Below are 24190 nucleotides of genomic sequence, written 5' to 3'. Positions count from 1 at the left end.
GGAGTAAGAGCAGGTATACTTGTCCTGTTACTGATCTTAGGCAGAGATCATTCAGCCTTTCATTTTAAGTATGATGTTAGCTGTAGGTTTTTGTATATGCTATTTATCAAGCTGAGTAACCTTTCTATTCCTTGTTTTCTGAGACTCTTTATACGATGTTGGATTTTGTCAAATGCTTCATTAAATTGAGTGATATGATCATTTACTTTTTCTTCTTTAGCCTGTTAATATGGTGTATTACACGGACTTTCAAATATTGAGGCAGACTTGCATCCCTGAAATTATACAATTCTTTGTATATATTGCTGAATTGTTTGCTAATATTTTGCTATGGATTTTTGTATCTATATTCATAAAGGATGTTGGTCTTTTAATGTCTTTTTTTCTGGCTTTAATATCCAGGCAATAATACCTTTACAGAACTGGTAGGTATTCTCTTCTATCTTGTGAAAAATAAAATAATCATGTTATCAGAGTCCCAGAAGAATAAGAAAGAACTGGAGTAGAGTAGCTACTATCTAAAAGTTTTCTGTTTTGCCAGGTTGTCTCTTTCCTGGTCCTTTGCCTAAAGGAAGCACGCTTCTGTTGCATTTTGTTTTTGTTTTTGTTTTCTGCACCTGTTGTTATTTATGGGTTACCATCTTCTCAAATTTGAGGCTAAGATGTTTAAAACCAAAAGAACACTCAGAGAATTCACTATCATGTCATTCCTTATGTCCTGAAGCCCCTAGCTGGTCTTTCTTCTCCTCATCAGAGTCTGCATTTCTTTTATATATAATGTCTAAGGATCTTTACTTTTACTTAGTGGGAGAAATGAAGAAAAGCACATCAACTCCATTTTCCCAGAAAGGGAAGTAATCTACATTTCTAGAAAGAGCATTCTGGCCACTGTGGGGATAATCACCTGTAACTAGGCAAAAACTGAAGAAAAAGGAGACCTGTTCAAAGGCTAATGAAATTATCCAGGGGAAAGATAAAGGTGGCTTGGGCCCAGCCTGATAGCAGTAGAGGTGGTAAGCAGTAGTTAAATCCTGAATATATTGTGAAGAAAGTGCAGACTAAATTTGCAGATATATTAGACATGGGGCATGAGAGAAAACAAGGAGTCAAAGACGATTCCCAGGGTTTTAGCCTGACAAGTGGAAGGATGGAGTTGCCACCAACAGATACAGAGAAAACTGAGGAAGGAGTAAGGCAGGGAGAATGACGACGTTTTTCAGATGTGAAGTAAGAGACGCCATGATGCAGCCGAATGGCAGTGTTAGGTAGGTAGATGAATATGAGCCTGGGGTTCAGGGGATGGGGTTCAGGCTGGAACGATATACTTAAAATCTAGAGGTGGTATTTAAAGCCATGAAACCGGGTGGGATCACTACGGGGATGAGGTGGAGGGAGAAGAGTAAGCTCTGGGCTCTCCGCTGAGGACTGGGATACGGGCAGGAGCCAGCAAAAACACATTGAGGAGAAGCAGTCAGAGGGCAAGGAGAACAGCTGGGACAGAAGTGTGTCCCAGAAGCCAAATAAAGAAAAGTGTTTTTTAAGGAGGAAGGGGCAAAAACCTGGATTCAGATGCTGCTGAAAAGTCAGGTAAGATGAAGACTGAGACTTGACCACTGGATTTGGCAAAGTCAAAGACGTCTCTGGTGATTCTGATAAAGCTGTTTTTGTGAAGTAACAGGGAAAAATCCAGACGCAGTGGGTTCAAGAAAGAACAGGAAGGAATTAGAGACAATAAATGTAGACCTGAGACTTAGGTGAGTCACTGACTTAAACTTATAATTGAGGATAATGATGCCCTTTCTTCCCTAAATTAATCTCTACTTTGGATTTGATACAGCAAAATAAGGAGATCTAGGGAACAGGACTTGTAGGGAGAGACATAAACATAGTAAGTACGTTGGATTTTAACAGGAGATCATAGACAAATACAGAGAATACCACAGTGGGATGGCCAATTCTATACTGGATGGGAAATCGGGACAGAATTCTCAAGATGACAGTAATTCTTAAAGAGGGCTATCATGAGAAATCAACAAAGCTCTTTCATTAAAGTTTTTTGAAAATAAGTTCCTGCAGAAGTATGTGTAATTAAGAGATAAGGATTAATGAAACTTAGGCAGTTCTGCTGGTGTCACTTGCAGGGAAAGTTTTAAATTCAATTTATAAGAGAAACAGAATCACTGAGTTCAGTGAACATACAATGTCCTTTAAGCCAAAAGAATATGAGTGGGCAGTCCTATAGTTTAATTCTTCATCCTAACATTTATAAAGAATCTTACATGAGATTAAGCACATGCCAAGCTATGAAATAAAAACAAAAGTCTATCCCCAACCAAAAAAATAAACAAATTTTAAAAAACACACCAACATATCTTCCTCCCACTCTGCCATTATCAGTTGTTGGCTTAAACGTTCTGAGTATTGCAAGCCATCATCTAACATTACAATTAAAGACCAAATGATATACTTGCCTTAAAAATAAAAGGAAGTGACATAAGCCAGTCACAAAAGGAAAAATCCTATCTGATTCCATTTATATGAAGTACCTAGAGTAGTCACATTCATAGAGACAGAGAGTAGGATGGTCATTTCCATGTGTTGGGAGTGAGGGGGAAACGGGCAGTTATTATTGAATGGGTACAGAGTTTCAGTTTTGCAAGATGAAAACAATTCTAGAGATGGATGGTGGTCATGGTTGCACAACTCTGTAAATACACTTAATGTCACTCAACTGTACACTTGAAAATAGTTAAGATAGTAAATTCTGTTATGTGTATTTTATGATTTTAAAAAATTTAAAGGAAAGAGACCTTTGCTTCTGCCCATAATGAAGTAACCAAGGTAGGACTTACCCCCTGGCTGTGAACAACCAGAAAACTGGAAAAAAAATACATATGAAACAACTGACGTCAGACAACAGTCTGCAAAAAACTGTCAAAAGCCTTATAATTGTCTTGAATTTCTTAGTTAAAGCACTTTCCACACTGCATGGCAAGGGAGGGAACCCAAGCAGAACATCACAGCATACTGAGTTGCTGAAACATATCAGAGCTCAGAGAGGCTGAAGCAGTTGGAAATTAATACCCAAAGTGACATACAGAGAGAAAAAAGACTAGGAAAAAAGAGCCCCAGTTATGCAGAAAGGCTCTGAAGAGAAGAGCCACTCATAAAAAGAGCTCCAAAAATCTGCTTGGGGGTCTCCTTCATCTGTTGCCAAATTCTAAGCAACACATGAAAGTCAATGAAGCGAGGGAAAATTGACCAAAGAATTATAAGCTAAATAATTTTCATGGCTCAACAAAATTTTGGGAGACATAGTTTTGACCAGCCTGAGTTGAGAGCCCTAGGTGAACTACCATAGCAATAAATAGAGACAGCAGAAGGGCTGCACCTAAATAATGGGGTTAAATTAGCCCTAGAGTAAAAGATACTCTACAGTCAACCCAAAAAACTTAAAATTAAACCTTAAAAAATCCCAAGCCGATCTACAAGTAACCTATCTGCCTGAAAGAACAAAGTCCAACACTCTTGTAAAAGATGTCAAAATCCAGATACTTACTGTAATATTTATGATGTCTACCATCCAATTAAAGTTACTAAACCTACAAGGAAACAAAAAAGCATATAAGCAAACATGGCAACCAAAAACAAGAGAAAAACAGTCAAGAGGAACAGACTGTGAAAGGCAGAGATAATGAACTGTCTAAACAAAGATTTAAGACAACTATTATACCTATGTACAAGTATTGAAAAGGCAACAGGAACATAGTAGGAGATAAACAGAAGATTTAAAAAAGAACCAGATGGAACTTACAGAGGTGAAATAAATACATGTATGTCAGAAATGAAAATTTCAATAAATGAGATCAACAGCTGACTAAATATGCAGAAGAAAAGGTACTAGACAACACAGAAATAAAAAACACCCAAAGTGACATAGAGAGAAAAAAGACTAGAAAAAAGAGCTCCAGTTACCTGTGGGACAGGATCAAGTAGTGTAATATAACCAGAAGTTCCAGAACTGAAGAGGACGGTACACAGAAAAAATATTTGAAATGTCATAAAATACCAGATAATATTCCAAGTTTGATAAAAACCAATAAACCTGCAGACTGAAAAAGCTTAATGAAATTTAAGAAAGAAAAACACAATGAAAACCATACTGAGACATCAAAGAGTAGGAGAACTTTAAGTAAAGAGGAGGAAATATAAGAATTAGCACAGATGTCTTATCAGAAATTATACAGCCAAACACAAAATCCTTTAAGTGCTGGAAAAAAAAGACTGTTAATCTAAAATTTTACTTCCAAAAAAATATTCTTCCAAATTAAGGAGAAATAAAGTCATTTCCTGATAAACAAAAGCTAAAGGAATTTGACACCAGCAAACGTAAGCAACAAGAGATGTTAGAGGAATTTCTTCAGAAAGAATTAAAATGGTACCAGGTAATTAACCATCAAAAAAATAACAAAACAACAAAAATTAAAACAGATAGGAATTGTCAGTGATGGAGATAAGAATGAATATGAAAAAATACAGAACTAATAAAAAAGAAAGAGAAACAAAAAACAATTTTTCAATAGCAAGATAGATTTAAACCCAACCATATCAACAATTACAATAAATAAATGGTCAAAACATTCCAGTTAAAAGGCAAAGACAGGGTAAAAAAAAAAAAACAACACACCTTAACAATATGTCATCTACAATAATACCCACTTTAAAGATAAAGACATAAATTGGGGTGCCTGGGTGGCTCAGCTGGTTGAACATCCAACTTTTGATTTCGGCTCACGTCATGATCTCAGGGTTATGGGACTGAGCTCCACATTGGGCTCTGCACACAGCGTAGAGTCTGCTTATCCCTCTCCCTCTGCTCTCTCTCTCTCAAATAAACAAAATTTTAAAATCTTAAAGAAAGATAAAGATATAACATGGTAAAAGAAAAAGAATAGAAAAAGATATGCTACACAAACACTAACCAGAGATGAAGAACGACATCTTATAATGATAAAAATGTCAATCTATTAAGACACACCAATCCTGCATATGGATGCACACAATAATGAACAGAATTAAAAGTAGAAATAAGACAACACATCTCTCTGTACTATATAAAGCAAGTAGATATGAAATCAATAAGAATAGAAGACTTAATACCACCAATCAATTGTCCTAACTGAAACTTTTAGAACACCACAGCCAATAACTAAAGAATACAAACTAATTTCAAGTGAACAAGAAAAAATTTTAAGTAATACAAAGTATTTGACTACAAAAAAAATTAGATTAGAAATCAGCAAGAGGAGTATCTAGAAAAACCCTAAATATTTGTAAATAAAATGCCACATTTCTAAAAGACCCAGGAAACAAAGAAGATATTAAAGGAATTTTAGAAAATACTTTAAACTGACTGAAAATGAAGATACAAGACAGTAAAAACGTGGGATAGTCATAAATTTCCAGCTGTGATGTAAAATGATACAGCCAATCTGGAAAACTGTTTGGCACTTCTAATTATACTTGCAACCATGACATGCAACCATCACATGATCCAGAAGTTGTACTCAGGGGCATTTGTCCCAGAAAATGAAATTTTATGTTCATACACACACACACACACACACACACACACACACACACGCACACACACACACAAACCTGTACATGAGTGTTCATAGCAACTTTATTCTTAATAGCAATACTGGAAACAATCCAAATGCCCTTCAATGAGTAAGTGGTTGAACAGACTCTGGTATATCCATACAATGTAATACTACTTAGCAATACAAGGGAATAAACTTCTGATGCCTGCAACAATCTGGAAGTACTTCAAGAACATTATTATTTGGAGGAGGGAGGGGGTTAATCTCCAAAGACTGCATATTATGTGATTCCATTTACATAACATTCTCAAAATGACAAAACGATACAGATGAAGAACAGATTAGTAGTTTCCAAAGGTTAGGGACAGGGGTGGGATGGAGAAAGAGCGTGAATACAAAGATGAAGTACAGGGAGTTCTTTGTAGTGAGGAAACAATTTTGTGTCTTGACTGTGGTAGTGACTACCCAAATCTATACAGGGAATAAAACTTCATAAAAGTGTACACACACATACACAGAAATATGCATGTTAAAAATACGATGAAAGCTGAATAATGCCTGTGGTCTAGTTAACAGTGCATCAATGTCAATATATCAATATATAAGTGTCAATTCCCTGAATTTGATATTGTACTACAGTTATATAAGATGTTGCCATTGGGGGAAAGTACACGAAGGATATTATTTTTGCAACTTCTTATGAGTCTATAATTATTTCAAAATAAAAGTTTAAAAATATGCAAGATACAGCTAAAGCAGTGCTTAGAGGGAAATTTATAGGTCTAAATGCCAATATCAGATGGGAAAAAAATCCAAAATCAATTATCTTAGCTTCTACCTTAGTAAGCTAGAAAAATAACACCAAAGTATATCCAAAGTAAGTAAAGGAAGAAAAATGTAAGTTAAGAATAAAAGTCAATAAAAGGAAAAACAGACAAGAAATAGAGAAAATCAATAAAAGCAAAATCTACATATTTGAAAAAGTCAATATAATTGATTAACTGCTACCTAGACTGATCAAGAAAAGAGAAAAAAACACATTACAAATTTCAGTAGTGAAAGAGGAGACATCATTACAGATCTTACAATAATGAAAAAAATAATAATGCAATATTAAAAAGAAATTTTGTCACTAAACTTAATAACTTAGAAAAAATCAATGCCTTACAAAACATGAAATGCTAAAACTGACTCAGGACACAAAAATCTGAAAAGGTTTAAAAAGCTAAATTCATTTTTTTAATATTTCAAGTTTTCATTCAAATTCTAGTTATTCTTAATTAAAAATCTTCTCACTAAGAAAACTTGAAGCCTATATAAATTCTATCAAAAATTGAAGAAACAAATAACACAACCCAATATAAACTCTTTCAGAAAATAGAGGAACAAACACCATCCAATACATTTAATGAGATCAACTCTATCCCATCAGAAAACCAGGCAGAGATAACACAAGTAAAGAAAACCGAACAATTTCCTTCTTGATCACAGATGTAAAAGTCCTTTTAAAAGTATTAGCAAATCAAACTCAGGAAGACAGATGGAAACATACATACATACATTCTAAAAAAACCATCAGGACCAAGTGGGGTTCAACCTAGGAATGAAAGTTTAACATCCAAAATTCACTAAATGCAATTTAAAATATTAACAGAACAAAGGAAAAATAACCTATGACTATTTCAATAAATATAGAAAGAGCATTTCACAAAATTCAACAAACATTCATGATAAAAATATTAAAAATTTAGGAAAGAAGAAAGAGAAGGGATCCTCAAGCTGATAAAGTGATCTATGAAAAACCTACAGTTAACACTATAATTAATGGTGAATGACTACTTTACCCCTAAGTTAAAGAACAAGGCAAGAAGATCTACTCTTGCCACTGCTATTCAATTTTAGACTGAAGGTCTTAGACAATAAGGTGGGAAAAAATAAATAAAAGGTATACATAGTAGAAATCCGTAAGTAAAACTATCTTTATTTGCAGATGACAAGATCATAGGGGAAAAGGTTATTAAAACTGATACGTTACTTTACCTAAGTTGAGGATAAAGTTCAATATACAAGCAAAAAACGAGAACAAAAACCAAAGAAAACTATACATTAGCTAACAATGAGAAATGAAAATCTCTTGGGCCGCCGGGGTAGTTCAGCTGGCTACATGACTGACTCTTGATTTCAGCTCAGGTCATGACCTCAGGGTCATGAGATCCAGCCCAGCACTGGCTCCACACTCAGCGGGGAGTCTGCCTGAGATTCTCTTTCTCCCTCTCCCACTGCCCCTCCCTCTGCTCATGTGCCCTCTCTCTCTCTCTCTCTAATAAAGTATAAAAAAATCTTTAAAACAAAAAAAGAAATGAAAATCTCCTAAAACTACCATTTATAATAGCATCCAAAACCATGAAATATTTGAGGAGATAAATTTAAGAAAATATGTGCAAGATTTGTATACTGGAAGAAAACTTCAAGATATTGCCAAAAGACATTTAAAACTTATTAATAAAAGGAGAGATTATGCGGCACCTGGGTGGCACAGTCGGTTAAGCCTCCAACTCTTGGTTTCGGCTGAGGTTGTGGTCTCCGGGTCATGAGATCAGCCTTGCCTCTGGCTCCATGCTCAGCACAGAGTCTGCTTGAGTTTCTCTCTCCCTCTCCCTCTGCCCCTCCCTCCACCCTCTCTCCCCCTTTCTCTCTCTAAAATAAATAAATAAATCTTTTTAAAAATTAAAAATAAAAAGAGAGATTATAATTGGAATTGGTTTGCACCTTCACTATTGTTTCGGTGTCAATTCTCCTTGAATTGATATATATAGGTGCCAAGCAATCTCAATCAAAATCCTAGCAAAATTTTTAGAAGTTGAGAGCCTGGTTCTAAAAAAAAAAAAAAAAAAAAAAAAATTAATGCAAAAACCTAGGATAGTCACAACTATTTGGAAAAAGAACAAAGTTGGAGAACTTAATTTACCTGATTTCAAATATCCAGTGATCAGTACAGTGTGATATTATTAACATAATAGGCTTATAGATAGAACAGAATAGGGTCTAAAAACAGACCCAAGCATGTATGATCTAGTGATTTTGATAAAGTTGCCAAGGCATCTCAACAGGGAAAGGAAAGAATTTCCAGCAAACTACGTCAGAAGAACCAGGTATTCACATGAAGAAAAAGAAAATAAACCTGGATTCATAACAACACCATACAAACAGTTAACTGAAATATAAAAGCCAAATCCATAACACTTCTAGACTAAAACAAAGGTGAAAATCTTTTTGACCTTGGGGTAGACTAGGACTTCTTTGCTACATTAAACAAGCAGCAACATACCAATCAAAGGAGGAAAATGGTCATTTATATTCCATCAAAACTTTAAAATTCTCCTATTTGAAAGACACTTGTTACAAAATGAAAAGGCAAGTAATAGAACAAAAAAAATATTTAACACATGTCTGAAAAAAGACATATTCAGAATATACAAACAAATTTGTACTCAGTAATAAGGAAACAACAGTCCAATTAAAAAAAATAGCAAAATATTTCAACAGACACATCACAGAAGACATATCAACCAGCTAAAGGAGCATATGAAAAAGAGGCTTGCCGTCATTAGTCCTCAGGAAAATAAAAACTAAAATCACAATGAAATACAATATACATCTAACAGAATGGCTAAAATAAAATGAAAATAACAACTGTAGATACAAATGGCAATAAACTGGAACTGTCATATACGGCTAGAGGGAGTGTAAAAATCATTCAAGAACTTTTGAAAAGTTTGGCAGATCCTTATAAAACCACTTACTATAGTACTGACCATACTACCTAGCCTAGCTATTTACCCAAGAGAAATGAATCCATATTCCTACACAAGAGACATGTACACAGTGTTCACAGCAGCTTTACTGATAATAGTCAAAGCTAGAAATAAACCAAATGTCTATCAATAGGCAAATAAACCAACATACCATACAACAGAATACCAGTTAACCATAAAAAGGAACAAAACACATCCACACCACATGGATTAAGCTCAAAAGCAGAGATGTTGAAAAAAAGAAGCTAAACACAAAAAAGAAGCCAGTATACACTGTACAATTCCATGGACTTTTGGGGATGATGTTCTATACCCTGACTGTGGTGGTAGTTACACTGCAGTATACATACATCAAAATTCATTAATCTGTACACTTAAAATAGATGCATTGGATTGTATCAAAGGGGGGAGGGGAATTCTGCCTTCAAGTAGAATGTTGTAGGTTAGAGCAGGGCAACACTACCGATGGAAAAAGCAGATTATTTTTTAAATGATAAACTGCATAAACTATTATTTCTAAAACCATCAAAACAATGAAGACTATATGAATTAAAATTCTACACAAGGAAGAGTCCTTCTAGATAAGCTAAAAATAAGCAACTAATTCTGAACATTGGCTAAGACTCAGGCTTGGTCTAAGCTAAAGGATTCTATGGGAGGAAAGAAAAACCAGCAGAACTTCTTTGCAGTCACAGGGGCTTCAACAGACTGGAAACTAAGGATACCAAAAGACAAGGCCTGTTCCCCCTCATCAAACAACTGCTGAGCTCTGAGACTGTGCAAACGGTGAGGGGACTGGGCAGCCAGACGGACTGACATCTCTTCCCATGTCTCCAGGTGTTAGAGGACAGAGTCACATGAAAGGAAAAGGGCCTTCAACAGTCCCCAGTCCATCTACCCCTCAAGTCTTGCCAGATTTTACACCATTCAGCGTGTGGCAGAGCTCAAAATCTTTAGTTGGTTGAAACTTCAGGACTGAAGAGATAGGGATTTGTATCTAAATCAAGAATCCAGGAAGGCTGCTCTCGAGATCAGGGACAGACTACAGGTTTCTAAACAATGGCCTTCGATTCTTCTTCAAAGGAGCTTAAAACAAAAAGAGCAAAGTAAACCCAAAGTTAAGTTGAAGAAAAAGAAATAAAGAGCAGAAATCAACAAAATATAAAACAGACTCGGAGAAAATAAACCAGGCTGAAAGTTGGTTCTTTGAAAAGATCAATAAAATGTATAAATGTATAATAAACTCATGGCTAGAATGATCAAGATAAAAAAATAAAGAGAACATAAACCATCAATATCAAAAATGGAAGAAGTATCTCTACAGGTCCTATAGACAATAAAAGAAAATCCTGAACAACTTTAGCCAACAAATTAAACAACTTGGAAAAATTGGTAAAATTCCCTGAAAGACAATGATGAAAGTTCATTCAAGAAGCAACAGACAGCCTACATAGGCTCAGATCTATTATATAAATTCAATTCCTAGTTAAAAACACTACGCTCAGAGGGCACACAGGTGAATTCTACCAAACCTTTAAGAAAAAAATAATACTGATTCCACACAAACTCTTCCAGAAAATAGAAGAGAGAACACTGAACTCATTTTATGAGATACTATTATCTTGGTACCAAAACCAGATGAAGACATTACAAGAAAACAAACTTACAGGCCAATATCCCTCATGTAACTAGACACTAAAATCCTTAAAACATTCTCAAATCAAATCCAGAAATATTTCAAAAGGATAAAACATCACAATTAAATGAGGTTTATTCCAAGAACACAAGGTTGGTTTAACATTCAAGATCAATGAAATTTACCACATAAACATAGTAGTTCTCAAACTGGCCCCTGTATATGGATACTCAGAAGAGAAAGAGGCAAAGGATGAGGCAGACCACTCCAAATTGGTAGGCGGCAGGTATAACAAGCAAGGCAGCTTACTTACGAGGCCTGTCTTGGGCAGCCATAAGACAGGTAGGTCTCCACGCCCACCTGCCAGTTAAAAGTCTATATAGATGCCTTAACTGGATTCAGTCACATACTCGATCCAGATGGACTCAACAAGGCTATGTCCTTGGGACAGCTCCCACAGTGGGAACAAAGAGGCAGAGCACACATTCCAAGGACGGGGTTGGGAGTGAGGAGCCTCCAACTGATTACCCAGGTCAAGCTCAAGGGTCAACACATGGTCATGTCCTCTTGATTACCTCCTCCAACATAACAGAATAAAGAATAAAAACCAAATGATTATCTCAATAGATGCAGAAAGACATTTAACAAAATTCAGCAACCACTGATGATAAGAATTCTCAAACAGGAACAGACGAATTTTCTCAGCCTGATAAAGGGCACTTATAAAACACCAACAGCCAGCTTCATACTTAAAGGTGAAATATGGACTACTTTCCTCCTAAAACTAGCAGATAGGCAAGGCTGTCCACTCTTACCATGGCTATTCAACACTGTGCTAATACTACAACATGGATGAGTCTCAAAACTGTCACACTGAGTAAAAGAAGCCAGAGAGAAAAAAAGTACACAGTACTCTTAATGCAAAATATAAACTACTCTAAAATGACAAAAAGTATGATTACATAATGCAAAATATAAACTATTCTAAAATGACAAAAAGTGTTTTCCTGGGACCTAGAGGCAGAGCAAGGGATGGACTGTAAAGGAACACAAGGAATCTCTTGGGGGTGATGAAAATGCTGTCTCATGTTTGTTGTAGACAACTGTCATAACTCACCAATTATACACTTTAAATGGATATAGTTTATTTTATGTAAATCATTCTTCAATAAACTTGGTAAGAAAAAATGAGTAATATGTTTAAAAATAGGAAGTGGTGAACAAATGGATGAAAAGATGAAGAATTTCAAGTCTTAGAATCTACAGAAAAGTAGTAATAAAATGGACATTATAATTGAAGAACATAATCTCTGCAATTAAGAACTTACTTGATGTCTTTAAAGTAAAGCAGCAAGAACTGAAGACCCAGTTAGAGAAACTCAGACAGACCCAATAGAAAATATCCAAACTTTCAGAAATATGGATCTGAAACTGAGGTTTGGGCAGAAAAAAATATAAAAAGGAAAGAAAACAACTGTACAGAGCATAAAAAATACGTAGGACAGAGTCAAAAGTATCACAAATGTATAATAAGAAAGACGGGGTAAAAAAAACAGGGCAATAGCAGCATTTGAATGAATAATGTCTGAGAATTTTCCAAGCCTGATTAAAGATTCTACACAATTCAAAAAGTTCCATGAATCCCACACAGGATAAATACAAAACACAAGTACAGGCACATATGCACACACAGGCACAGGCACAAAGACAGAAAATCTTAAAACTGGGCAAAGAAAAAAGCACATTACTTTTACAGGAAAAACAATCAAACAAAAGGCTAATTTCTCAACAAGCACTATAAAAGCCAGAAGACACAAAGAGCATAGTGAAAATGCTGACATATTTAGAATGTTGGAAAAAAAAAAAAACTGTCAACCTAGAATCTATACCCAGTGAAGATATTTTTCAAAAATAATGTGTTCTCAGACGAAGGTCAAGAGAATTTGCTGTGAATAGATCTGCACTATAAGAATACTTCCATGAAGTTCTCCAGGCTAAAAGAAAATATTCCCAAATACAAGCACAGAACTACAGGAAAGAATGAAGAACACCATAAAGGATAAATATATGAACAAATACTTTAAAATATTGACTGCCTAAAACAGAAATGATACCATGTTGGATCTACAACATACACAGAAGAAAGAAATATGTGACCAGATCAGAAGTCTATAGTAAGTCATGATGCAATTGAGATCTCTTTACTAAAAAGATAACACAAGAATGAATAAATAAGAATTTGAGATTAAAACAACAGAGTAAGAACTACCTGATTAAGTCAAATAAAGGCAAGAAATAGGAAATAAAGGAACAAAGAATATGTGGGACAAAAAGACAACAAACAGCAAGATGGCAGAATTAAGTCCAACATTTCAAAATGGTTATAAATCAATTTTTTTTTTAAAAAAAGACAACTAATCACAAATGGGCAAGAGACCTGAGCAGGCACTTCAGAGAAGACCTCCAAATGGACAATAACATAAAAGAAGTGCTCAACATTATCAACTGTGATACTGTGATTTATAATAAGATGTATCTATTTTGATAGATACCCTAGGTCTTCGTGGCATTCCCAGTGCAGAGATCCTAAAATTTTAAATTTTCTGAAATGATGAAGGGATCAAGGTACCTTTTGTTCTGTTAATGAGGGGACTTTTGAAAAACTTCTACATCACCTAAGGGAAGGGCTGGTCACTAGGGGAACCACTTATGTGATTAGACAGTGGGATGTTTCAATCCCACCCCCAGGTGTCCCAAGAGGAAAGAGGGGCAGGAGGCCAATGATTTAATCAACCGTTCCTAGGTAATAAAGCCTACATCAAAACCCAAAGAACAGATGTCAGAGAGCTTCCAGGTTAACGAACATCTGAAGATGTAGGGAGAGTGGTATGCCCAGAAAGCATGGAAGCTTTGAGCTTCTTCCCACATACCTTGTCCTCTGTTCGTCTAAATCCTTTATAACATCCTTTATAATACACTGGTACTTGTAAGTAAATGTTTCTCTGAGTTCTATGAGCCATTCTAGCAAACTAATTGAACCCAAGGCGGGTGGGGTGGGGGGTGGGATCCTCCAATTTATAGCCAGTCAGTCAGAAGCACAAGTTACAACCTGGACTTTTGATTGGCATCTAAGGTGATGGGGGGCCCTGGGCAGTCTGGAGGGCCTGAGCCCTTAATCTGTGGGATCTGATGGCATCCCCAGGGGGATGGTGTCAGGATTGAACTGAACGGTAAGACACTCAGCTGCTGTCAGAAAATTGCTTGGTGGTATGGGAAAAAAACCTATGTTATCAGTAATCAGGAAAATGCAGATAAAAACCACAATGAGATGCCACCACCCAACCTGCAGAAAAGTGTGAAAAAGAAACCAGCAAGTGCTGGCAAGGATGTACAGAAACTGAATTCTCATTCATCGTTGGTTAGATACAAACTGGTTCAACCACTTTGAAAAACTGTCTGGCATTTATCTACTAAAAATAAATATACCTGTGATGCAACAGGTATATTTCTGGGTAAATATGCAAGAGAAATGGGTGACATGTCAGCCAAAAGACTACAAGGATAGTCAGATAAGCTTTAGTCTTTTTTTAAGTTTTCATTTTCATTCTAGTTAGTTAACATACAGTGTTATATTAGTTTCAGGTGCACAGAGAAGCATTATTCTTAAGAGCCCCAAACCGGACACATCCGGAATGCCCAGCAGTGGTGGAGCAGCTGAACAAACCGGCACCTGTGGTATACGTGTGCACTGGAATATATAAAAAGTCCTCCACACATCTTTTTAAACTTCCGCTCTGGCACAAACTTATTGAGAATACTCTATTGATTTTTTTAAATTTTTTCTTTTTGAAGACATTTTAAAAGTCACAATGGGATTGTTTCCTTACTTACAGTGTCTTATTAGTGAGACAGAGACAGAATACGTAGCCATAGCTCATTTTTTCATCAGATGTGGACTATTAACTTCTGCAAACTACATACAGAGGGCGTGGTGTCCATTCTGTGGCCACAGAAGAGGCAGAGGCCAGACACCACCCAGGCTCAGACATCCTGGTCACTGTGCACTAGGCACCAGGCACCCGCCTTCCCCACACACTGCTCCCCAGGTATCTTAGCGTGTCATCTCGCCTGGGCCTCACAAGGTAATCCCTAGAGATGTGGAAGACAACTTTTTTCGATTGTACTCATCAGAAAGCAGAAGTCTCATATGTGAAATAATAAGAAACAGCACAGAGGATCATAGGGGAAGGGAGGGAAAACTGAATGGGAAGTCATCAGAGAGGGAGACAAAGCATGAGAGACTCTTACCTCTAGGAAGCAAACTGAGGGTTGCTGGAGGGGAGGGGCTGGGGAGATGGGGAAACTGGGTGATGGGCCTTAAGGAGGACACGTGATGTGATGAGCACTGGGTGTTAAATGCAACTGATGAATTACTGAACTCTATGTCTAAAACTAATGATGTACTATATGTTAGCTAACTGAATTTAAATTAAAAAAAGAAAAGAAAATAGAAGTCTAGGCAACAAAAGGACAGTAGCTATCACTTACTGCACACCGATTGTGTGCCAGCTGGAGAGGGTGCTTTAGGGCAACAGGCTTAAACACTGGAACTGTGAGTAACGTAGAAAAGCCCACAGTGACTCCAATCCCCTGGCTAAATACAAAGAGGCCCATCAGGTGACCCACCTCAAAATATCCATAGGCCCTAACTAACCAATGGGGCACTTACAACCAGGTAGTTACCAAGAAAGGGAAAATTCCCTACGTTCCCATACCTCCTCACTTTCCCCCTTTAAATACAGCCCCACCCACTGCCCCACAGCAGACAGTCTGCTTTGGTGTCCTGCCCACTGGGGCCTTGTGGGGTATTCAGTAAACTTCTTTTTTTGTTTTTTGTTTTGTTTTGTTTTATTAACATACAATGTATTATTTATTTTGGGGGTACAGGTCTATGATTCATCAGTCTTACATAATTCACAGCACTCACTGTAGCACGTATCTCCTTTGTTCTGCCTCAGGTCAATTCTTTCAGTGCCCACGGGGATGGCTTCCACCCGATTGGGTTGCCCCACATTTGGGGGAACCCCATCCAATCAGGTCTCCAAGATCAGGCTGAAATTGCCATCCCCTGGAAGGCCTTCTTCCATCCCTCTCTTCCCAACACTCCGAAGCTCCATATCCTTCCTTTGCTCTCTTCTGATGAGGTGTAACTGACACTTCATGGTACTGAGGAGGTATGTATTTGTATATTGTTCACCCCCACAATGGATTACATGCTCCTTGAGGGTGGGGGCCATTTTTCACCCGTATTTATATCCTCAGCAGCCACCGGGATCCAGCTTTTCAATAAACGATTTGCTGGGGTGAATCCCTAGCATCACATCTCAGAACCTCACCTGGGAAAGCTTTCTGAAGGACAAAGGGTTCAGGGCTCACTTGATGAAAGCAAGGGCCAGCATGTGACACAGGAAAAGAAAACACAATCTTTATAAGGACTCCGGTCTGCTGCAGTGACAGTATTAATTCCAATGGAGCTCTTGGCCGGGAATGTGGGAGCCAAAAGGCTGATTAGCTCATTGCTGAAATGCTGGCAAGCATGCTGGTTCTTGGCCTGGCCCCAAAAGAATGTGATGTGAACATTACACGCCATTAAGCTGACTCAGAGAACAAATGACTAAGTTTCCGATAATGAAGGAGAAGATTTTGGCTTGGCCATTCTTCATTCTGATGCAACCTGAGTTTAATGCATCGTGAGGAATGATTCCGGCCCAACCCAAAGAAAGTCATCTCTGGTGTGGTGTGTGTGTTCTCAGCCAGTCTGGCCTCATGGCAGGGGCGGGGTGAGGAGAATTTTACTGCCTTTCTAATGTTCTACCAGCCATTCAGAATCCTCAGTGAGCAATCTTCTTCAATATCAGGCTATAAAATAGGTGATTCTGTTTATAGGAACTGTGCTATTTAAAGACCAGCTAGTTCATTAACGTCACCTGCCACAGTCCTGAGCTTTATGGAGCAACTCAAATATGGCCCACAAACAGAGGAAAATCTTCATACACCAAGAAAATGAAAGACATTAGAGGGTAGAGATCACCTAACCACACTCTGAGGGCATCAGAAAATAAGTCCCCTGGCAGGAGAGATCAGGGTTCTCCCAAACGACCCAAAGACTAACAATTCCATGTCACTGTCCTCAAGTGCATTATTCTTTCACTCTGGAGACTGTGCGTGGTGGGATGGGAGGGTGGCTGATGGTGGCACTGAGACAGTAAGCCGAAATTCAATATGCCCTCCCTCCACTGTACCCCAGCAGAGATCCCAACCACACACCCCTTCTCCTCACCTCACCCAGTATCCAGAAAGAGACACAGGCATTCAGAAAGTGCAAAGGCACGCACAGCTTGCCATAGTGGGGACAAGAACCAGGTCCCTGACTTCATTTCTACCCCCAAGGAGCGGGGGACAAGATCCACTCCCGACAATGACAGTGTTGTCCTGCAGGCACTTTTGCTCTGAGACAGGACATCTAAACCAGACGACCTGGGAGGAGCAGTAACCACTAACATGCCAACATGCTACGGTCAACGACACCCCAAGGCCCTGCAAATTCCTGTCTTTAGAAAGATTCAATCATGTTTAACACATTCTAGGCCACAAATCAGAAACTGAAACGTATGGTTTAAATTTTTTTCTAATGATGGTCTAGAAACTAAAAGGATATGCAGTTAATCAGAATTCCCTACTCCCTACTTCCTATAAGAAGCAGCTTTACTGTTCTTTCCATAAAGAGCCCTGGAAGCAGCCTGAGTTCCCATGCGGGAGAGGTGCTGAGACAGAGCAGGGAAGAGCACAGGGCACCCTCCCCCCAACCCCAGACACATGAGCCCCATGTCCCCACACTTCCACAGGGACAATTCCTTTTACATATAGCTCGCCCCGCCACGACGACCTCCCCGGGGCCTAGAGGCAGGCTTCTCTACCTTTGTTTCTCCGCTGGCCCCCAGTCAATGTGAGTGAGCCAGCTAACAAAGTGCTGCTTCCCGACACCAGGCCATGAAGGTACATTTCTTTCCAGAGGATCTAACCTGCCCTCCTCCTTGGCCAGCCCCCTTCCCTCTGGCACAGGGCCCTCTGCACAGCTGCCCTGTCCCCTCTGCCTTCCATCTTCTTAGGCAGATCTCAGTTAGGATCTTGTCCTACCAACCTTCTCTCCCTTATAAATTCCTGAAAACACAAACAAGCAAACAAACAGAAACCTTAGGATCTGAAAAACTATCTACACTACCTCTGACCTCCTTCTTAGCACCTAGCACAGAGGTCCAGATGCCCTAATAACATCAGTACTTAATAAATGTTGCTGACTCACAGAATGGTCCAGGTTAAATCTCTCTTTACAGAGCAGAACCTCCTATAGGGTTTTTGTCTTGAAAATCCAATTCTGATGTCAATTTCTAAAATTATTTTACTACATTAAAGTTGAAATGAATCCTTCAGACAATTTCCTTCCAAAGTCAGTCTTTCTGTTGAGCCTACTTTCCTATTAACTTCTATCTAAAAACAAATAAACAACTTACAAACAAAAAACCAAAAAAAACAAAAACAAACTCAGTCTTCTCCCTTATTCAGTGTTTGGGGACAGCTAAATACCTCATCAGCATTCTGAGTTCTCACCGAACCTCCTGTATCTCTACTCAAGCACCACAATCTCCTATGACACTAACCAGTCATTCTCAAACTTTTTGGACTCAGGACCCCTTTCCTTTCCTCAAATTATTTAAGTGGGTTCTGTCTGTTTTGACATTTACAGTACATGAAATTAACACAGAGAGATTTCAAAATTATTTATTCAGTAATTCATTTACAATGAATAATAAAGCCATTACATAATGATAAAAATAACATTTTTTAATAAAAATAACTGTATTTTCCAAAACAAAAATAAATCAGTGAGAAGAATTTCTGGAACTCTTTAATGTCAAGATTAATAGAAGACAGCTGGATTTTCATATCTGTTTCTGCATTCAATCTGTTATGATGCATTGTTTTGGTTAAAGTATGTAAAGAATACCTATCTTCATACAGACATGTGGCTGGAAACAGGAGGAGCATTTTATAAGTTTATCAGATTACTGTGGACATTCTTCTTTGATAGAACATCAAAACTTGACAAGTGGTCATTTCTTAAAGGTTAGTTGCAATGAGAAATCTGAAACTCTATCAATAAACTTTTAAGACTGTATTACATTAAAACCCATTATCTATCAACCTTGTGCCTTGAACAGATAGTTTGCCCACACATAATTGTTTTAACACATGTTTCAGTCATTTGGAAAATACTGGTCCATTGGGTTATGCAGATCTCCCAAATGTTAACACATTTAAATATATAAAGCAAAAAAAAATCACATTTGTTGATAGTGACCACTGAGTTCATCCAGAAACATCTTTAAGTATCAGAAAGCTGTCAAGGCCACCGTAGCAGATACAAATTTTCCAAAATTCTAATTTTTGACTGAAAACTCAAATTTTATCAGTTGCAACAAATACAAGCAGTTATCTCCTCTGAAAAGGGACAGGCTCACTTAGTTCAATTTTCAGACACTGTCTGCCAAAGGCACAAGTCTGAATAAGCACAGTTTGTAAGTTATTCCTTAATGTAAAAACAGTGCTCCATGAGAAGAGGAACTAGTCCAGCTCCCGATCCAAAACCTGCACTGGTGCTTCTCCTCAGAACAATCGCTGCAATTCCATCTGTAGACGTGCCTCATGCAAGCTTCCAATTCTGTCTCTCAGAATATCAAAAAGACGTGCTCAAGATTTCATAAAATAATTCTTACTGCTTCCTCAAGGACAGTGTTAAATGACGCTGGCTTTTTAGAGCTAGTGGCGGCGGTAAAGGACACTAGGACTATTGGCAGAGTTTGCAGCCCCGCCGCGATGGCGCTTAGGCGCCAGCAGTTGTACCCTCTATTGCTTTGTGTCATCAGCTCAAATGTCAACACAATGAGAAAGGAAATAATGGCTCAGTACCCTTATGAAAACAGTTTTGACCTCACCAACCCCCTCAAAGGGCTTCCAAGCATCTCGAAGGCCCACAGAACAGAGCTCTCCGGGGCATCCCGTAGTGCTCCAGAACTACATGGATAACACATTCCTGAGCTGGAGTCCCAGGCAGGCCTTCAGGGGCGAAGCAATGCATCTACCACACCTGGCCCTGAGCCTGACCATTCTGGGGCTTCATAACCGAGAGCCCCAGGCCTACTCATCAGAGAGTCCTGCCCTTTCAGGGCAAAATTCAATCCTCTGTTCAGCAGGGACTGTGACTCCCTCACAGCTGGACATTCCAACTGATGTTCTGTCTAGAGGGTGCTGCAGGAACAGTGCAGAGCAGGGGCCTGTCTGAGGGGGTATGCCCACCTGAATCCGATCTGACACTGGGCAGACAGGCCCCACCGAGCACCTCAGCCCCAGCATCAGAGAGGAGGTGGGGGGAATTCTGAGGCACCACAGTGCCTGCCCACTGACCGGACCCCACATCCCACTCCTCCCACACACTTACTTCTGAGCCTAAAGGAAGGGAGGCCTGAGAGCCAGGCTAGCCTCACAAAATCCAGTAAAGCATAGAGCCTCGCCTCAACCATGCTCTGTTGTCAACATGGGAGAATCTCTTGGGACCCTGCACAAAGCACCAGGCAGTAGGGACACTCTACCAACTCTAGGGCATCACTGTTGGCCTAGGAGAAGCTGGCCCAGAAATACATGTCCAGAGGAGGAGAAATAAATGATGGGTGCCATGTGGGACGTGTCTAAGAGCAAGAGGCCCCTGGGGATCCACCTGTGTCAGGGGAAAGGGGGAGCGCCATATGGGGGCTGGAGCCCAGGTTTGGGAGCTTCAGGAGGTAGGGAAGGGAGGTGGCCAAAACAAGGTCACAGATGCTCACATGGACGCTCATTCCTAGGCCCTGAGATGAAAAGCAGCTTTACACACCTTCTCTCAATATCAGCCTCCATGCTAACCCACGTGGATTAACACCCGCATTTGAAAAGACCCTTAAACCGAAACTTTCAGATTCCTAAGTGGACCTAGAGAAGTGTGGCTACCTCAAGATTAACAATTTTTTAATTAGCAAAACAATCTGCTTCAGTATTATCTGTGTAATTAATGAGGTAATAAAGTCTAGAAAATGCAGCAACAGTTTAATCAAAAGGAGTTATGAAAGACATTGGTAAGAAACATAGTTCTGTTATAAAATCTCCTATTTTTTTAATATCCTATGTTTAAAATTCCATGAAAACTCAAACAACTGTCTGGGACACTAAATACAATTGACCCTTTCCTTGAACATGGATTTGAATTGCGCAGGTCCACTTACACATAATTTTTCTCTATAAATACAATATAGTACTGTAAATGTATTTTCTCTTCTTTATGATCTTTTTCCTTATGATTTTCTTAATCTTATAATTTTTTTCCTCTACATTACCTTACTGTAAGAATGCAGTATATAATACATATAACACACAAAATATGTGTTAATCAACTGCTATGTTGGGAGTGCCTGGGTGGCTCAGTCAGTTAAGTATCTGCCTTTGGCTCAGGTCATGATCCCAGTGTCCTGGGATCGAGTCCATATTGGGCTCCTTGTTCAGCAGGGAGCCTGCTTCTCCTTCTGCCTCTGCCCCTCTCCCTGCTTGTGTGCTCTCTCTCTGACAAATAAATAAATAAAATCTTTTAAAAAAAATCGACTGCAATGTTATTGGTCAGGCTTCCAGCCACCAGTGAGTTATTAGGAGTTAAGTTTTAGGGGAGTCAAAAGTTATACAGAGATTTTCAACTGCTAGGGAGGTCAGTCAGCGCCCCTAATTCCCATGCTGCTCAGAGTTAATTGTATTATGGATGATTATTACCTGTGTCATACCACAGATAACTATAAACTGCACTCTCTATGAAGTATGGCACCTTTGGACTGTTTCTTAATCACTTAAGGATAATTATGAAGAGCTCAGAACTCTCTGGAAAAACCCAACTCAGTAAAAATCACACAGCAACATGCTCACTGACCCTCTTCTCTCTGCAACGCTGTAAGTTTTCAAGGTTGGCTTAGGTACGTTATATTAGGAGCACTTGGCCTCAAAGGATGAACTTAGTGTGCTACATAAATTATTAATCCCATCAAAGTACTTCAGAATGAAATAATAATGCCTTATCCACCCAGAGAGTTTTACTATTAAATGTGCCTGCATGTCAATCATCTCATTTCACTTCCACAGTGGCCCCAAGAAAAATAAATATAGGCCGGGTCCTCACATCCCCCTTCTTTCAAAGCAAAAACAGACTCAGAGCAAGAGGAGGGCCCAAGGGTGCCGGCTACCACATGGCAAAGAGCGGTGCCCTTGTGAGTCTTCCACATCATTGCAACTTGGATTCAAAATCATTCCTTCATCAATTTTATTTACCTTATTTATATACCACCTTATTCCCCCCAAAATTGAAATGTCTTATTTTTCCATCTTGTAAAAAATCAGAAAAGTCTTGATTTTCCAACGTGAATACAGTTAAACATGGGAAAGATGGACCACCACACTATGCCCTTGTGAGGATGTCGGCCTAGAAAGCTGCCAAAAGTGTACAGCTTTATTTCCAAGCGGTCAAGAAACAGAGAAATAGAAAAGGGGTCAAATAATTCCCAAACTAAGAGTTTAGATCAGAAATCTTCCTCTTTTAAATTCTCTATCATTAAATACATATTTCAACAGAAATGAATTAAGAACAAAATGGGTTCTCTTAAGAGGGGTGATACCATAATAAAAACCATTGTCAGGCAGCTGGTAACAAAGAAGCCCTGTTTCATGGATTGCAGAGCATTTCCTATGATCACCTGAAAGCAGATCGCAGCTCAGGGAGAAGAAAAAAGAGGGTGCCAGCAGTTGGAGTGACTGTTACCCACTTTACGGGTAACATAATGTCATAATGTCACATTGGAGAAAGAGATGACCATAGGCAAAAACTGGCCAACTTGAGAGAGACAGGAAAGCATCTAGAGACAGTCCAAAAACATGGGGTCACTTAGTGGGAAAAGCCACCCTTTCTGCACCCCAAGTGTAAGATAAAACGTGGAAAATGTCCTGAAAATCAAAGGCCCACAAAGACTCCTCAATTAAGAGAGGACTCAGCTGTATACACAGATCAGATTACAGGGCTTCTTTCCCACCCATAGCCATGCCTTCAAGACAACCCTAAGTAGAAAAAGAGACACAGGTACAAGAAAACAAACATATGAAATAGGCTGGAGGATCAAGACTTGAACAGAACTCTGGATCTAGTTATTAACACATGGAACTCTCAGAAGCACAGAAGAGAATTTGGGGGGAATTGTACTGCCAAAGAAAATTGAGCCTAAAATAAAGTCAATGACTATCAAACCTCAGGTCTCCAAACTTCCACAAGCAGAAAGCAAGCTATGATTACTGTGCAGCCCCCAGCCCCCAAGTTAGACATTCTCCCCAAGGCCCCAGCAGATGTGTCCATGGAGGACAAATACAAGGACACAACAGCCAGAAGTTCTTCCTGCCACACTCCCAGAGCAGAAGTGAGTGAATCTGACACAGAACATAGTGGGACCAAGATGGATCATGACAAGACCTTGCCATCATCACATTAGAACACAGACAAAGCATGAACGTTGTCCAAGCCGAAAAACACCAGGCATGGCCCTCTCTTGGCTAGTGTGAGTGACAGCTGCTTTCTTACCAATCACAATTATCCTCATTCTAGCCCAACCTCCCTAGATAAGAGTCATTGAGATACTCATAAAATGCTCCCACTTACTGACCTTTCTTGGCCCTTCCCTCAAATCACTCAACCAAAACCCAAAGTCCGTAACAGGTTCTTTCTAGCACTGTCTGACCTCAAAGCCCCATGGTTCCCCGTGGTGTGTGGTCCCAACCTGCCCCATCATAGGCTCAAGGTGAGTTCCTGGTGGCCTTTGATTACCAGTCACTGACAAGCACTTACTTTCTTTCTTTCTTTTCTTTCTTTCTTTCTTTCTTTCCTTCTTTCCTTCCTCCCTTCCTCCCTTCCTTCTTTCTTTTCTTTCTTTCTTTCTTTCTTTCTTTCTTTCTTTCTTTCTTTCTTT

The 24190-nt window shown here is 38.8% G+C and overlaps 1 protein-coding gene across 11 annotated transcripts in view; it reads right to left on the bottom strand.

The window, feature by feature from the left end:
* The window catches only part of PCBP3 (poly(rC) binding protein 3), a 261323-nt gene that overhangs the window by 213806 nt on the left and 23327 nt on the right, over window positions 1–24190 (bottom strand). Inside the window, exons 2-3 of one of the 11 annotated variants that reach the window (XM_073888874.1) lie at window positions 3976–4021; window positions 3560–3602 (exon numbers count right to left, since the gene is read on the bottom strand). The exons of the other annotated variants lie outside the window; for them this stretch is intronic. The gene's annotated coding sequence lies outside the window, so the exon portion shown is untranslated. The remainder of the gene's footprint in view (window positions 1–3559; window positions 3603–3975; window positions 4022–24190) is intronic. 11 annotated transcript variants of the gene reach the window in all.

The sequence above is a fragment of the Callorhinus ursinus genome, unplaced genomic scaffold (assembly GCF_003265705.2).
Source record: "Callorhinus ursinus isolate GAN/ISIS: 27379988/994484 unplaced genomic scaffold, GSC_fseal_2.0 scaffold98, whole genome shotgun sequence".
NCBI classification, from domain to species: Eukaryota; Metazoa; Chordata; class Mammalia; order Carnivora; family Otariidae; genus Callorhinus; species Callorhinus ursinus.
The sequence above is the reverse complement of the archived record's forward strand: the minus strand, read 5'-3'. Positions and strand labels throughout refer to the sequence as shown.